Source organism: Schistocerca serialis, chromosome 2 (genome assembly GCF_023864345.2).
Source record: "Schistocerca serialis cubense isolate TAMUIC-IGC-003099 chromosome 2, iqSchSeri2.2, whole genome shotgun sequence".
NCBI classification, from domain to species: domain Eukaryota; kingdom Metazoa; phylum Arthropoda; class Insecta; order Orthoptera; family Acrididae; genus Schistocerca; species Schistocerca serialis.
The window spans coordinates 529011370-529026896 of NC_064639.1; the positions used below are offsets into that span (position 1 = coordinate 529011370).

Here is a 15527-nt window from a genome sequence, read left to right on the forward strand (position 1 = left end):
CTAGCTTTCTAAAGTATTAGTTCCTTCCTCGGGGAGGGGAGAGGGATAGATTAGAGAAACTCAGTCTTTGTCATTCTGTTTCCTCTAGTTGTCTCTTGAAATATATTCTTGCCTGCCTTGCTCTGATTCTTAAGGATGGTTGGGACTCCAAGGAATTTTAGACCTCTTGCTTGCACCAATTTGTCGGCTTTGCGTAAACATTAATTTTGCACAGATTGTATTATAGTGCCTAAGTCATTATCTGCTTCTGTAATTGTAAAATAAATGAAATTATGGGCACTTGGTTCAAGTCCATCACAGACCCTGCACTTTGCAATGCCAACACTGACTTGAGAGTTTGCAAGGGTGATATCTATATTTGTTGCCTTACCTGTGAGATATTGGAAAGTAGGTGGGTTTAGAGTACTGTTCATGACATGAAGGCCAAGTTCTTGTATAGTGTCCAGAAAACAGTCTTCTTTCATCAGTTTTCATGGACTCCATCTGAACTTTACCTGTGATGTACAAGCAGTGTTTGGAGGTAGTACCTGGCTGACACTTGCTGTTGTATGGGGCAATCAAGCATATTATGGTGGCCTTGAAGCATTTCCATATGCTAACATTTTGGCTTGGAAGACGTGGAGTATTGCTAAGACTACAGGACTGTTGGCTAAACAGCCTTATGGTACTCTTGTTCCAAGCATGCCATTTGTTTTGACTACAAGAAGGAAGAAGAAGTTAAATGCTGATGAGTACCTCTTTTTATGGGCGAAAGTTGGCAATGGCAACACGGGCCCTAGTATTACTAGGCCCGTGTTGCAGAATAATTGACTTCCGGTCGGGCTGATAAGGCGCGCTGGCACTGTGCGAGCACGTGGCGACCGGAAGTTTTGGTTGCGATAAGCACTACTGGGGTCCAGCTGCGCCGCAGCACGGAGCGTCATTCGCTCTGCGAACGTCGAGGAGTGCGGACGCATAGCTCTGGGTGTCTCGCTGGGCGTTGGCTTGCTACGTTCACTTGTGTTAACGTGCCACAGCAATGCCTCTGCGATGTGGTTACCGTCATCGCTGGCGGCACAGTGTACCTGTGTATCGCAGTTTGAAGGCGATTGATATTGACTTGGCTGGGCAGTTTAATAAACAGAAATTGATTGGAGGTCCAAATGTTTTTCGTTGACTCCATCTGAACTTTACCTGTGATGTACAAGCAGTGTTTGTTGGTAGTACCTGGCTGACACTTGCTGTTGTATGGGGCAATCAAGCCGCCTAATGTGCAACCAAGAGCGGCACGGCCACCAAAACAAAAAGTGAGTACATTTTTTGAATAAAAAAAGGGAGGGAGATAAGGAAAGGTGAGGGTGAGGGCAGTACACTACACCTACCTACAGGTGGATCCCTCTCATCCTGGGGTTGAGTTACCTGCACTTGGGAGGTCTACTTACACCATTTTGTCCTTCATTGCAAGGCTAGTTGAATAACCGACTTCATTGACAGAATAATTGAATTGTTGGCATTCTGGCCCAAGCTACCAGGGATGTTGGTCATGTGTGCGTGAGGTGTGCTTGCTTGTGTGAATGAATGTGTGTGTATGTGTTAGTGTTTCTCTTTCTTTTTTCTGACAAAGCCTATGGTCGGAAACTAATGTGTAATTGTCTTTTAATTGTGCCTTTCTGCAGTGTAACATGCCATCTTTACGGTAAATAGCATTCTGTCTTTTCCTCATGTTGTTAATTGTTAGAATACTGTCCTACTATTTGTAAGAAATTGTATGAAGTGTGCTGACATTACAACAACGCTCTAAACTACATTATGTGATCAAAGGTATCAGGACTCCCCAAAAACATACGTTTTTCACATTAGGTGCACTGTGCTGCCAGGTATTCCATATCAGCGACCTCAGTAGTCATTAGACATCGTGAGAGAGCAGAATGGGGCTCAATGCGGAAAACGTGAACTTCGAATGTGGTCAGGTGATTGGGTGTCACTTGTGTCATACGTCGGTACGTGAGATTTCCACACTCCTAAACATGAGATTTCCACACTCCTAAACATCACTAGGTCCACTGTTTCTGATGTCATAGTGAAGTGGAAACGTGAAGGGACATGTACAGCACAAAAGTGTACAGGCCGACTTCGTCTGTTGACTGACAGAGACTGCCGGCAGTTGAAGAGGCTCATAATGTGTAATAGGCAGACATCTATCCAGACAATCACTCAGGAATTCCAAACTGCATCAGGATCCACTGCAAGTACTATGACAGTTTGGTGGGAGATGAGAAAACTTGGATTTCATGGTCGAGCGGCTGCTCATAAGCCACACATCACGCCGGTAAATGACAAACGACACCTTGCTTGGTGTAAGGAGCGTAAACATTGGATGATTGAACAGTGGAAAAACTTTGTGTGGAGTGACGAATCATGGTACACAGTGTGGTGATTTGATGGCAGGGTGTGGGTATGGCAAATGCCTGATGAACGTCATCTGCCAGCGTATGTAGTTTCAACAGTAAAATTTGGAGACGGTGGTGTTGTGGTGTGGTCATTTTTCTCATGGAGGGGGCTTGCACCCCTTGTGTTTTGCGTGGTACTATCACAGCACAGGCTTACATTGATGTTTTAGGCACCTTCTTGCTTCCCACTGTTGAAGAGCAATTTGGGGATGGCGATTGCATCTTTCAACGCGGTCAAGCCCCTGTTCATAATGCACGACCTGTGGCGGAGTGGTTACACGACAATAAGATCCCTGTAATGGACTGGCCTGCACAGAGTCCTGACATGAATCCTATAGAATATCTTTGGGATGTTTTGGAACACCGAATTCGTGTCAGGCCTCACCAACCGACCTCGATACCTTTCCTCAGTGCAGCACTCCGTGAAGAATGGGCTGCATTTCCCCAAGAAACCTTCCAGAACCTGATTGGACGTATGCCTGCGTGAGTGGAAGCTGTCATAAAGACCAAGGGTGGGCCAACACTGTACTGAATTCCAGCATTACCGATAGAGGGCGCCACAAACTTGTAAGTCATTTTCAGCTAGGTGTCTGGATACTTTTGATCACATAGTGTAAGTAGTTGAGTTTTTCTGGTGTTGGGGTTTTCTGTCTGACAGCTGTGGTCGCCAAACCCATACGATGGTGACTTGGTTCAAGTTGAGTGTGTTAAGCAACTTAACCAAACATGTGTAGCAGAACAAGCAGTTCTACAAGAACGACTTTTCATGTAACATTGTGGCACATCTGTTATATCTCAACCTGTGACATTATCTCGCATCTAGTACCAGATAAGGCAGTCAGTGCAAAGGAATGGAGCCATCTGATCCAGCATTAACTAATGTTCCAAAAATCACTGAAGCTCGTGAAATAACATTATGTATGATGGTAAAAGTAGTGTTGAATAGCTGTCGTGTTAGTCAGTCAACAAATGATAGTAGTGTAGAATTTTTTACTAGTAGTCATTTTTTTGTCCATCAATCAGCTTATGAGTCAGCATCATCACTGAACACACTTTCATTCACTGGTCTATAGAAGGGGGATACAGTGCTTAGAAAAGGAGTTGGTGATTCACTGTCCTCGTCATTTGTATATGTGCACAGCAAGAAACACTTATCAACCATTGTCCGCTCATTTAGTGAGCAAAAGTTCACAGAACGATTTGCTGCATGACTTTGCCCACAAATCTAAAGAAAGCTATCATGAATAAGATATATATATATGTGATTGCACCACCAGGCATGAAAAACATTATTACTCATTCCTTGAAGTCATATTTTGTATGCAAAAAGCTGGGGCACATAGCATGTATCTGCCATAGGGCACATATTGAGTAAAAGAACAGCCCTACTGGATTGTGTGGATGCAGTAAATAACAGTCCTGAAGAAGAACTTAAGAGTTGGACTTCTTCTACAGGAAAGTTAATTATTACAAGATGTGTACAGTACAGGTTGCCCCAATCTCATACCTGAGCAATGAACTAAGAAATGGTAAAATTCCTATGATTACAGGTATGAGAGGTAAACCTTTTTAAAGTGAAGTACTTCATTCAGATAAGCTGCTTGCTTACTGTAAGATGACATTTTGCGTTACAGACAGGCACAGTGAAAAAGACTGTTACATATAAGTTTCCATTCACACATGACCACTAACTGCAGCCACTCAGGCTGGACTGCAACAAATACACATTGAACAGGAGCAACAATCCAGAGGGGGTCCGGAAACGGGTAGGTATAACAAGATATTGGTGGGGGAAGAGGAAGTAATGCTGCCTGGTAGAGCATTCAGGGACTAGAGGTGACAGACAGGGCTGCCAGGCACAGTATCGGGAAGCTGTGGTGGTGGGAGAAGGGGAAAGATGAGAAGTGGGAAGGAGAGAAGCAGAGAAGGGGAAAAGACCATTGGGTGCACCAGCGGAGAGCAGAGCACAATGGGACTGAGGGGAAGTGAATTGTGAGGTGGTTTCAGGGTGGGTTAAGGTGTAGGAACAGTAGATTACTGTAGTTTCAGGCAGGGAAGACTTCGAGAGTGGAGAATGTGTTGTAAAGATAATCCCTGTCTGCCTAGTTCAGAAAAGCTGGTGGTGGATGGGAGGATCCATATGGCTCAGGTTGTGAAGCAACCATTGAAATCAAGCATATTAAGTTCTGTCCTGCCACCACTAGTCTCTGCACACACTACCAGGCAGTACTGATTCCTCTTCCCTCACGTAGATCCTGCTATTCCTGCCCCTTCTCCACCCCATGCCGAGTTTTGTCTCATTTGATGTATTTCAGCTGCATTCTGACCAGAGTGGCCAGAGATAGTGGTCACTTGTGTGTGTGAGGTGAGCTTGCTTGTGTGAAAGGTGTGTGCATTTTTCTTTTCTGATGAAGGCTTTGGTTGATATCTTTATGGGTAGCAGTGTTTTCATTGTGTCTGCCTTCTACTCAACATGTCATTTTTATGTTGAGTATCTATCTATCCTTTTCATATTATCATTGTTATTTCTACCTGGTCTTTCCATTGTATGAAGCACAGCTAGCCATACAGAATAACTTAACTAATTACAGTGTAGAGGTATCGTGGGAAACAGATTAATTAATGAACAGGCAGCAGGAAGCTGGCTGGAGGGATATGTATAATGCAAAAGACGACAATTCCAAATGGAATGTATTTGTAGGTGGGCTTTTATCAATCTTTAACAGCCGCTTTCCCAAGAAAATGTAAAGTATGACACTAATAAGATATCAGGAAATGCTGGTTTACAAAAGGAATAAAAAGTTTATGTGCAAGGAAAAAAGAATTTTTTGGAAATTGTTAGGAGAAACAGAGGTAGGACTGATTACATATTAAAAGAAGTATTGTTTCTTTCTTAAGAAAAAGATTACAAGTTTAAAATAAACATTGTATAATGTCTGACATTAGTGGGTCATATAGTAAAATTAAATCTGTATGGGCAGTAACTGAAAGAGACTCTTAGGAAACTAGTTAAGGACTTCACTGGTAAATAAAACAGCCACATAATAAGTGATAGCAGTCAGGTAGCCTATGTATTTAATTATCACTTCCTTGCAGTTCGGTAATGCAAAAGACTGGTATGGACAATTCAAGGATTAAAATGATGGAATAAATGCTAGAAGCAATGTCACATATGCGCAGGAAAATCACAATTATTCCTATTTCTGCAAAAGAAATTAAGAATTCAGCGAACTCTCTCAGAAGCATAGACTATCGTGGAGTTACAACATCTCAAGTAAAGTACTAAAATCCTGTCCTTCAGAAGCACAGATGAGCCAAACATTATGACCATTCGGAATACAAATGGGAAATGCACTGATATAAAAAGACTTTTACAAAGTGTTATTATATTATATATTATAGTTGTTATAGTTACACTCCTGGGAACAAGTGTCTTGTAAGTGGGTTGAAACTGGTCAGTTGTTCATGTGCTGCTGCCATGAGCATCTGTGGAAAGAGATTGAAGGAAGATGAAACCATGAATTGGCTACAAGGTCTTTGCCATTAATTCCTTTTTTCAGAATTTGGAGATCAAATGCTTACCCACTTTGTAAAGCAGGATAGCTGATGATCTGTGGCAGATATGATGACAGAGTTCAGTGCTGGTTCAGACACAAGTTTTACCAAGTACAACTTTCAGCACACATTGTTGAAGGTGGAGCTCACGGCAGATGATCTCTATGCGTTGCCATGTTGTCACAACAACACTATCAGTTAAGACCGTAGTAGGCATAAGATCATTAGGTTTGGTGCATGGATCATTGAACTTTTTTGTTACATCAGGTCAATAGTCATGTCCAGATACTTAGTCATCCAGGTGAACAGTTGTGTGGAACATGCACCACACCACAGATACAAGCCAACGGGGACAGTATTATGAATGGAGCACATTCACCTAGGCTTCCACAGGACCTGTGGTAGTAATTGAAGGCACGATGACATCTTTGGACTATGTGAACATTATTGTGAATCACCTACATCCCTTCACGCTTGGTGTCTCCGCAGACAGCAATGGCATCTTCCAGCAGGATAACTGTTAATGTCACAAGGCCATACTCGTGGTACTTGTGCAGCGTGTGATGTCTTAGCCACCAAATTTGCCTGATCTGAAGCCAGGGAAAGACAGCTGAGATGCTATTGGGTACCAAATCTGCACCTACAAATTACCAACCCATAATTTGCAAGAATTTTGTGAACTGTGTGTAGACAACTTTTCCCACATACATCCAGAAACTTATCAAGGGTTTATCAAAGCCATGCCATGCATAATCTCTGCTGTGTTGCGTTCTGTAGGCGGACCAACACACTGAAAAGCAGATGGTGATAATGCTTTGGGTCATCGATTTATGTACAGTGTTTTCAACGACATATGAAAGATATCACTGTCACAGAGGATATTGCCAGACGGTCCAAAATATGCCACTGTAAAAGATAGATAATAATAATTAGTGACTGCTCTCACTATCTGCCTCCTTGTCAAAGTTACTGGAAAAAATATGTATGCAAGAACCAGAACACACCTCTCACAAAATAAGATACTCAGTCTCAGTTTGATTTTCACAAGTGCCTCTTTACAGAACATACTATTTTTCAATTCACAAATGACTATACAAAATTTAAATGTCAGTATGTTGTCAACTGGTATTTTATGTGACTTGGTAGATGCAATTTATTTTATAGTTCACAGCACTGTCTTAGTAGCTCAAATATTATGGCATCAGAGACATTGCTAGTGACTGGTTCTCATCCTGACTAACCCAAAGGAAACAGTATGTAGCACTCAGGGAGTGCTCACAGTGAAATAGCATCTTCATACTGGGGAATAAGCACTGCAGGTGTGCCACAGGGATCAATAATGCGACTACTCTTGTTCTTGTTACATATTAATGATCTTCCATCATGTATTTAAGAAGCAGAAATGGTTCTCTTTGCTGATGATGCAAGTATTACCATAATATCTTATGATTAACTTTTAACACTTGAAAATATGGTATTTCTGTGAAAAGTGTTAATTGACTCTCTTCAAATGGATTGTCACTGACTTTATATAAAACACAATACATGCAATTCAGTATTGCAGAAGGCACGATCAGACCATTAGAAATAATACATGAGGGTAAAACTATAAATGGGAAAAGAATATTCAAAAATCTTATGTTCTTTTGTTGATAAGAACCTGAATCACAAGTCACATGTTACAGAATGTAAATGTTTAAGGCCTGCAACTTTTATATGCAGTATATCAGATTAAGGAGATGGAAATGTCAAATAGGTGACTTATTTTCCCTACTTTCATTCAGTAGGTAACTTGTCATTGAGGAAAAACTGTTTATTGTCTAGAAGTGTGTAATAAGGATAATATATGGTGTCCACTCAAGGACTTTGTACAGGCAGCTCTTTAACAACTGGACCTACTGACACTACCCTCATAGTACATTTACTCCCTTATGAGTGTTGTTGTTAACATCAGTCACAGTCTGCAGACCACAGCAGCATTCATAAATACAGGGTGTCCCAGGATTGATGGTCAGTACTCAGGGATTTGACAGGAACAATAATTGAAACAAAAAACATGTGCTCTAAAAAGTGTACTTTAAGAGCCATGTTCACTTCATCTTCGATACTGTGAAACAAAGCTTTTCTACTGCAAGCTCTTTGCTTTCCGTGTAGACCAAAACAAGGAAAAAATGTTCAATATACATGGACTCTGAAATGCATACTTTCACAACTACTAGCACTTTTTCACCTTCATTACTGTGAAACATGTCTCTTCTATTAAACAAGTGCTCATAGCTCTTAAGGTATGCATTTTAGAGTCCATGCTTACTAGACTTTTTTGCTTTGAATGATCATTCTTGCCATATCCCCGAATATTGACCATTGTTCTTAGCATATCCTGTACAATGCTAAAGAGAGAGAAGATTTACATCATCAGTCAGTTATACTGTGGCACAGGAAGGAATGAGGCATAAAAATCTTTGACAACCTACCCATCGATGTAAAGAATTTAATAGAAAATAAAATTAACTGTGTGTACTTGTGGCTGTGAGGCATTAAGAAGGGAGGGGGTGTAGTAAGGGTGGGGGAGGGGGGGGGGGGTGGCAGAGAGAGAGAGAGAGAGAGAGAGAGAGAGAGAGAGAGAGAGAGAGAGAGATATTGAACATAGTTAACTATAAATCACTATATGTGTTTGGCAACAAAAATGTAGCTTCAGAAATCATATAAATGGTCAACATGTTGCATTAATTTTTATTGAGGTAGTGTACTGTAATTGTAAAGATGACAAATTCAACATCATAATGAGAGGCCCCAATTATTATCATTCAAACATGCCAGTAATTAACTATCTGAAAAGGGGCTTAAATTTGGGTGCATGGAAGAATACCAGAAACCTCTCATGCAACATAAAAAATGCATTAAAACAGCCCCCCATCTACTAATGTGTCAGATTTTGGCTTCGGAGCACTATTGTATCGCAATATGCAGTCAACATGGAATAACCTATTGGATTCATGTAGAAAACATTAAAGGTGGTGTAAGGCAACTACTTGAAAATTGGGGAAGAGTAATTGGCAATCATATTTGATTCAAGAATTTTCACGTTTATTGTAACAGGACAAATTTCATTTGATTACCAGTGTTACACACATGATTTCATTGTTTGACCTCCACCCTGAGTTCCCTGATAAAAGAGCGAAACAGCAGCAAAAGTGGCCATTGTTTCTTGTTAATTACAATAATGAAGTCTATTGTCAGCCTACTGTGCATCATGTAAATGCGGATGTTCTTCCCTGTCTGCCTAGTAGATCAGGCACAGGCATGAGGCACTATGTTTTGCTTTATACACCAACCAGTGACTTTCTACAATTTTCCAATCACAGTACACAAAGCAGTGTCAGAAATAGACTATGACCCACTACTTCACAAGGTGTTGCCTGCTGTGTGGCAATATTGGCCAGAGCATTTATCAAAGGGAACAGACCTGGCATAGCAGACATTTTTCCATTGTGACATTGCTTCAGCTTAATCATCCATGTCCTCTTGTTACTTACAGGATTATCTCAATGATAGGTAGTGATCTGTCCTATGATCCTCCCCCCCACCCCCCGACGCACACACACACACATATTTAAGGGTGGGGTATGTGCTAGATTAAGGCACACTTAATGGTCTAGTGTTGTTGCTGCCATCAAACATATGGCAGGCCTGCATCCAGAACAAGGCAGCCATGGAGTAGTGTTTCAGTTCCTGTCTCTGCTCTGAGCATGCCTGGCAAAGCTACGTGTCCACCACGTTCGCAATAGAGGGACACCTACTATGATAGTGTCTAAAAATAAAAACAAACACCCCTCAATTTAAGGCTCCTGAGTTCCAAAAATCCTGCAAATGAACACCTCACCACTGCTCAGTTACAAACAGTGTTGAATTCTGAAGTGGAGCAGTTGGTCAAGACTTATAAACCATATCTATGAGAAGTTACGACTCCAACTAATTCTAGGAAAGCACGCACTAGATTTCTTGCAACATAAAGGTCTGGCCTTGTAAACTGACTTAGTCTGGCCAAGATATTACATGTATGCAGTCCACATACTGTCTTGGACATGCTGTAACAGTCCCAGCATGACCACTACCCACACAGACAGCCGTGTTATTAAATGGGCTCCTGTGTACAACAGATAGTCACAAAGTGATTATTACCTCTAAAAAAATAATGTTATGTTGTTAATTTTTTGTTTGTTTGCAGATACATGTCTGTAGTCCTGGTACTCATAGAAATCCCTGTATCACAGTCCTCTAGCATGCGTGCAGAGCAATCAGATGAAAATGGTGCAGCCTATGGATAAAATGAAGTACTGTGCAAAGGCAATGGAAACCAATGCATTAAATTAAGGTGTAGCCACAGAAAATGTGGGTTTTTAATTGAAAGGGTGTCTGATGATCTCTCCATTGGCAAGAAATCCCCCATTTGGATCTCTGGGAGGAGACTACCAAGGGGCTGGGGGTTGACCATGAGAAAAAGGTTAACCATCCAGTGGAAGGGTAACAATTTTTGAATTGTTGCATGGAATGTCAGGAGCTTCAGTGTGGTAGGAAAGCTAGAAAATCTGAATCGGGAAATGGAAAGTCTCAGTATAGATGTAGTCGGACTCAGTCAAGGGAACCGGAAGGAAGACGAGGATTTCTGGTCAGATGACTATAGAATAATATCAACAGCAGCAGAAAATGGTATAATTGGAATAAGATTTGTTATGAGTAGGAAGGTAGAACAGAAAGTGAGTTACATTGAGCAATTTAGTGCTAGGACTATTCTCATCAGAATCAACAGCCAACCAGTGCCAACAATAATAGTCGAAGAGTACATGCAGACATGTAATATTCATCTGCTAATAGAAATATACTGTTCAGAAATCACATGAGGGGGAGGTATATTTGGAAAAGGCTTGGGGACATGGAAAGATGGATTATATCATGGTCAGCCAGAGATTTTGAAATCAGATATTGGATTGTAGGGCCTACCCAGGAGCAATTATTGACTCAGATTACAGTTTAGGATTAATGGAAAGTAGGCTGAAGTTTAAGAGAATCCCCAAGAAGAAGCTATGTGGAAATGGGGGATACTGAAGTACTGTGGAATGATGATGTACATTTGAATTTCTCTAAGGCTGCTAAACAGGGATGGTGAAAAACTTTGCTCTTGTGTTGTACTTGTGCATGCATGCAGATCTCCCTTGCCCGAATGCGCACTTTCCCCTGTACCATGCCACACTGAGGGGCCGTGAGGGGGGAATCTGTTTAAGTGCCGCATGTGGCTTTGTTTCATATTTCTCAACAACATATATCACAGACAAAACATTTTTAAAATTACTTCTGGCATGCTAAAGACGTAACAAATTTATGTGGGTGCAAATTTGTCACTTTACAAAAAAACAGACGCAGACAGTTTCACAGATTGTCGTCACTCAGGCGGCTATGTAATCATGACTTATTTGGTTTTATAATAGAAAAATAAGTATTTCATGCTCACATGTTGATCAAAACATTGGTATCATGTTTGCAACCTCATTGTGAAAATGTGGAAGCTCTTCTTGAGACAAGCAGCATAGGACACCTGGATGGTTTTAACATAAATAAATTTGTCTTTTAAATGGGAATTACATCTGGAGACACATAGAGACCCTTTCAACTGAAATGGCATCCTGAAACATCTAGACAGCTATGCTTTAATTCCTTTAACACCACAGTGAATTGTTTTAAATTCACATTTTCATTAATGCTAGTGAGCTTAGGGAAGTGTACAATGCTCGTTGTCAGAAGTTGTCCCTTCGGCAATGTGATTTTCTTTTTAGGTACATCCACTTTCATTGTGAAAGCAAAGATAAGTTGCTTTATCACCTTGCAATATCTTGCTGAGGGCAGTCTGCAGTCAACTGTATTTAACATGTAAGGTTTGCAATCCATTCTTGATCTTATTATTTTTGTTCTTGTTTTCCTTTTGTCTTTAATAATTCAACAATAACCAATCTTAAATTGGAAACTTGTTTCAGGCATATCCTTTGACATAATCAACATACTTGCAGTAATGTATAATGTCTCCAAGCTCTTCATTCAATTCCATCAAAAGCTCTTGCAGCTAATGATGTAATAATGCGTGCAAGTTCAGAAAATTTTGCTATTCACACTACCGATTGCATCACATGATCCATGTCATGTTATTTGAATCCCATACAAATCGTCTGTCAAACATTATTTTTAGCTCTTTCAGCTTCACATAAATCTTTATATTATTCCTGCATGGTGTTGTAATGCAATTTCAGACCAAATTTCCAATTTCCATCAATTATACAGCTATATAATAGGTATTGAGAGATCTCGTCCCTCGCTTCTGTGATTTCCATTCATTTTAACACTTTGGAGATCAAACCTGAGCATGGCTCAGGCCACAACTTTGTGTTAAAAAGACCGCACCAAAGTATAGCTCAGGCCAAGATTTTCTTGACATGTGAGCCGAGTATCACTCAAAAACTGGACTAATTTTGTGTGAGAACAGTGTAGAGATATCTTGCTACCTGTCTCTTGACGGGTGCTGCCTTCAGTTGTCAATTTCTAGAATTATTTCGAAAGAAAAATTAGTGAACATAACAGCTGCTGTTCCAAATGTCTCAGCAAATATTTGATCACATTAACATGATTTTATGCATGTTCTCATTAGTTCTTGCAGTTTGTTATAATTCTGCTACAAATATGTCATTTTTGTTGAGTGAGCAAGAAATTTTGGAAGCTCAAGAGGAATAAATTGCTCATAAGTCACCTCACACTTTTTTGGGGGAAGATAATTATACTTTCTGTCATCATTTTAAAATTCATAAACTGTCAAAGAGCTAAAGAACATGTGAAAAATATATTTTGAATCTTGGTCCTTTTTTTAGTATGTGATATATCAATAACATGTGCCAGCAACACTTTAAATAATGGTATAAGTGGCCAGTTTCCTAGGCCTGATATTCTTATAAGGGACTGGTCTGCAAAGTGTTAAATGATTGTGAAGATAGATCGCTAGACGGCAATTATCTGGAAGGGAATAGTGCTGAGACAGGCTGAGCCTCGACCTGCATATGAGCATCACATTGTCCATGTGTGAAGGTTTGCATTCTGTGGCTGACCCTGCTGTGGACACTGTGATAGTGAATACCACAGTGGGCAGTTTAGTTGAAGGGGAGTGGAAATCCCTAAAAAGGGCAAACACAGAAACTGGACAGACAAACAGAAGATAACTATGGAGAAACTTTGGGTAATGGCAGAAACATGGAAACTGATCAACAAAAGAACGATGTACAAAAATGCACAGGAAAAGGCTGGAATACAGCAGTATAATTTACTTAGGAAATGAAATAAATAGGAAGTGCAGGGAAGCTAATAGGGAAGCAAATATGAAATGGCCACAGGAAAAATGTGAAGAAATATAAAGGGAAATGATTGTTGAAAGGACTGATTCATTATATAGAAAAATCAAAACAGCTTTTGGTTACATTTAAAGCAAAGGTCTCATCATTAAGAGTACAGGATGAAATCCACTGTTAACGCGAATAAGGGAGGTGATACGTAGAAAGACCACATTGGAGACCTCTGTGTGCAGAGGAATTGTTTGATGCTGTGATAGAAGAATATAGATGTCATAGGTGATCCAGTATTACGGTTCAAAGATAGCAAAGGAAGCTAAATGTGAAAATATTATAAAATCAGCTTAACAGCTCGCACATCAAAGTTGCTGACAAGAATAATACACAGAATTTAAAAGCCAGGGTGGTAGGAATCAGTTATAAAATTCACTGATGACATTGCTATCTTCAGTGAAAGTGAATTGTGGGAATACTAACAAAATGAACAATCTACTGAGAGCAGAATATAGACTGAGAGTAAAATTGAAAAAAAAGATGGAGATGATGAGTAGTAGTAGAAATGAGATAAGTGAGAATACAATGGAAAATCCAGAATGGAATGTAACAGTGTTATGAAAATGGTAGTTGCTACTCACCATATAACATCGACACTGAGTCGCAGAAAGGCACAACAAAAAGACTGTTGGAAAGTTAGCTTTCAGCCAACAAGGTCACACACACACACACACACACACACACACACACACACACACACACACACACACACACCCCTCATGCACACATGACCACAGTATCTGGCAGCTGGAGCAGGTGTGTGTGTGTGTTTTCGACAAAGGCCTTGTTGGCTGAAAGCTAACTTTCCAACAGTCTGTTTGTTGTGCCTTTCTGAGACTCAGCATCTCTGCTATATGTGCTATATGGTATCAACTATCCTTTTCATAATATTGTTATAACCGATAAAATTAACATAAAAACTGGGGACCAAGAAGTAGATCAAGGAAATGAATTCTTTTAAGTGAAAGAACTTGTGATGGATATACCAAGGAGCACTCAAAAAGCAGATTAGCTCAGGCAAAGAGAGCATTCCTAACCAAAAGAATTCTGCTAGTATCAAATCTTGGCTGTAATTTGAGGAGGAAATTTCTGAGAAAATTTGTCTGTTGTACCATGTTTTGTGGAAGGGAATCATGAACTGTGCGAGGAAGCTGAGAAGAAGAGAATCGAAGCATTTGAGACATGATACCAATAGAACAATGCAGAAAATTAGGTGAACTGATACAAAATGAAGAGATTCTCCACAGAATTGATGAGGATAAAAATATATGGGAAACATTGACAGTAAGAAGGGACAGGATGATAAGACACATGTTAAGACAACAAGGTGTAACTTCCATGTACTAGAGGTCAGCATAGAGGATAAAAAATGTAGGGGAAGACCAAGATTGGAATATACCTAACAAATGATTGAGGTCATTGATTATAAGTGCTAATCTGAGATGAAGAGGTTGGCACAGGAGAGGAAGTCAGGCAGTCTGCTTCTGGTAAGTGTGATGACTGATGGAAAGGGGGGGAAAAATATTTCTTTCCAATTGTAACATTTCTGCTGCTGCTGAAAATATTTACAGCATGATACTCCACTTTATCAATGAGCTGCACCATTTGGTTTTGGCTCCATTTGTGATGAGCTACATTGTTGTGGTGAGACAGTTTGAATGTGTACCAAGACTCCAGGCATACCTGCTAACAAACAAAAATAGAATTATGTATTTTTTTTTATTTATTGGGCCCACATTAATTTACAGAATCTCAGATGGGCCCCAAGGCATCGTTGTCAACAGGAGGAGGTGACAGCCTTGGCATTGTGGCTGTGACCATAAGCATCTGGTCTGACCTGAGGACCAGCTGCAGTGGCGACCTGAGAACCAGCCAAGTTGTGACAGTCCACAATGTGCTGACATGGACCCAAAACACAACCATCCTGTCAAAGGAGGTGAAACCACTGCCTCTCCCTGCACCACTTCTTTCACCCACCACCACCAACTTCCTCCACATGAGAAAAGGCAGCAGAAGGAAAGCATTAAGACAGTGAAGCATAGTTGAAGGCAGAACTGCTGCCACTCTGTGAACAGGTCTTGGCCCCTACTCCCCTACAGACGAGCTC

General features: G+C 40.4%; 1 protein-coding gene across 1 annotated transcript in view; it reads left to right on the forward strand.

The window, feature by feature from the left end:
• Positions 1 to 15527, forward strand: part of LOC126457495 (putative ATP-dependent RNA helicase TDRD12) — a 449051-nt gene that overhangs the window by 48554 nt on the left and 384970 nt on the right. The gene's annotated exons all lie outside the window — the stretch shown is intronic.